The sequence below is a fragment of the Monodelphis domestica genome, chromosome Y, assembly GCF_027887165.1.
Source record: "Monodelphis domestica isolate mMonDom1 chromosome Y, mMonDom1.pri, whole genome shotgun sequence".
NCBI classification, from domain to species: domain Eukaryota; kingdom Metazoa; phylum Chordata; class Mammalia; order Didelphimorphia; family Didelphidae; genus Monodelphis; species Monodelphis domestica.
In genome coordinates, this window is record NC_077236.1 from 2,809,460 (window position 1) to 2,811,898 (window position 2,439).

Sequence of the window (2,439 nt, forward strand, 5' to 3'; positions counted from 1 at the left end):
GGAATTCGAGGACATTTGGGTTTATGGTGAAAGCAGAAGGAAGATCCCAGGACCCCCCACCCAGCACCAGAGTGCTAAGCCTCCAGAGGGAGCAGGAATGTCTGTGCAGGCAAAGGCACTGGTTTTGAGGGAGTACCTTGCAGGCAGGGCTATGGCATGCTCAGAGCATCAAACTCAGGTGGTGAGGAAGGAGCTGCAGAGGGAGCACAGAGCACGCAGACTGGTCAGAACGGCAGAGACCCTACATATTGCTCCAGCCTTCCAGGAAGTTTTGGCCTCGGGACAGATCTACTACAACCCAACTGAACTTAATGCCATCCAAAGTCTTCAGAGCTCAGTGAAGCTAAAGGTCCAACACCCCTCCATCACAGACTCCTTGACTTTAATCCTATCAAAAGCCTCCAGAGGTCAGGGCAGCTGAAACTCAAAGCTCAAATGGTAAAAAAATAAATGAGTACTGGCTAAGATACAGAAAAGAGGATCAGTGGGATAGACTTGGGGTAAATGACCTCAGCAAAACAGTCTATGATAAGCCCCAAATACCCAGCTTTTGGGACCAAAACCCACTATTTGTTAAAACCTGCTGGGAAAATTGGAAGACAGAATGGGAGAGATTAGGTTTGGATCAACATCTCACACCCTACATCGAGATAAACTCAGAATGGGTGAATGACCTGAAAAGAAAGAAGGAAACTCTTTCGAATATTTTCCCACCTTGCTTCCTTAGCCATCTAAGGAGCCTCCTGTGCACTTCGTGTAATGAATGATCATCTTGACTTCCTGTCAGGATGGTGGCTTAGAGAAAGCTAAAGTTCAGATCTCCAGAAACCCTTTCCTACCGAACTCAAACTATATGCTCCTAGGGCACAGAAATTCAAAAGGAACAAGAGCATAGACCCCGGGAATCCTCCTCCTGGATCTGGATCAAAAGGTCCGGCCCCCCAAAAGTCAGAACCCGAGATCACTCGGACCTAAGGGGTAGGCAGAGGGAAGGTCCCAGGACCCATCCCCCCCAACCCAGAGCTCTGAGTCCGAGGCAGCAGAGGGAACCTCAGAGCCTCAGGGCCGGCTATTCTGAAGACTGCTTCCTGAAAACAACCTGACTCAGACGAGTGGGCACCCAACACAGACAGCAGGGAAACAGAGAGATGGGGTGTGTGGGGGGGGAGCTTTTAACCCCCTGGCTGGATCCTTCCATCCTAGTCTCAGGGAAGGTCCCTGTCTCAGGGCATACTCAGTTCAACCCAGGGAAAGCTAATCCTCTCAAGAGCCCTCCGAGCTCCTGGAAGCTGTGGCCCCTCCCCCCTCAGAGTGCTGGCTCTTCTGGCCAGCTAAGGCACAGAAACAAACACCCCGCAGAAAGGGCCAAGCCAGGCTCAGAGCCTGGAAGTAAGGCAACGGAGAAGCATCAAGAGGGAACTGAGGAGGGCAGTGACTCGGAAACACCAGCAATTCCTGGCTTCCCCGAGAAGACAGAACAACAACTGCATAGAACAGACAATCAGCCTAGGGCGAAAACCTCTGAACACCAGACAGAGATAAGAAAAGCTAGCCCTCCCCACTCAGATAGAGATGGCAAACTCCACAGAAGCACAAAAGCCCCAAAATTCCAAGAAAAACAACAAGAAAGGGGCGACTTTGGACACATTTTATGGAAAAGAAATACAAAATACAGAGGAGATAGAAGAGGAAACACAAGCAAATGCTCCGAACCCTTTCCAAGAAAATAGAAACTCTCCACACACCCATGAAGAATTTGATTCGGAAAGGATCAAACAGATGGAAGCCTTCTGGGAGGAAAAGTGTGAAATAATGCAAAAGAAATTCATGCATCTACAAAACCAGTTTGACCCAAGTGAAAAGGAAAACCAGGCTTTAAAGGTCAGAATTAGGCAACTCGAAGACAACGAGCAAGAACTGATAAAGCAAAGCCAAAAGACTAAGAAATTAGAAGAGAACATAAAATATCTCACTGACCACGTCATAGACTTGGAAAATAGAGGGAGAAGAGACAATTTAAGAATGATTGGACTTGGGGGCCTTGCAGTCCCTGACCTAAAACTATATTACAAAGCAGCAGTCATCAAAACAATTTGGTACTGGCTAAGAAACAGAAAGGAAGATCAGTGGAATAGACTGGGGGAAAGCGACCTCAGCAAGACAGTATACGATAAACCCAAAGATCCCAGCTTTTGGGACAAAAATCCACTATTCGATAAAAACTGCTGGGAAAATTGGAAGACAGTGTGGGAGAGACTAGGAATAGATCAACACCTCACACCCTACACCAAGATAAATTCAAAATGGGTGAGTGAATTAAACATAAAGAAGGAAACCATAAGTAAATTGGGTAAACACAGAATAGTATACATGTCAGACCTTTGGGAGGGGAAAGGCTTTAAAACCAAGGAAGATATAGAAAGAATCACAAAATGTAAA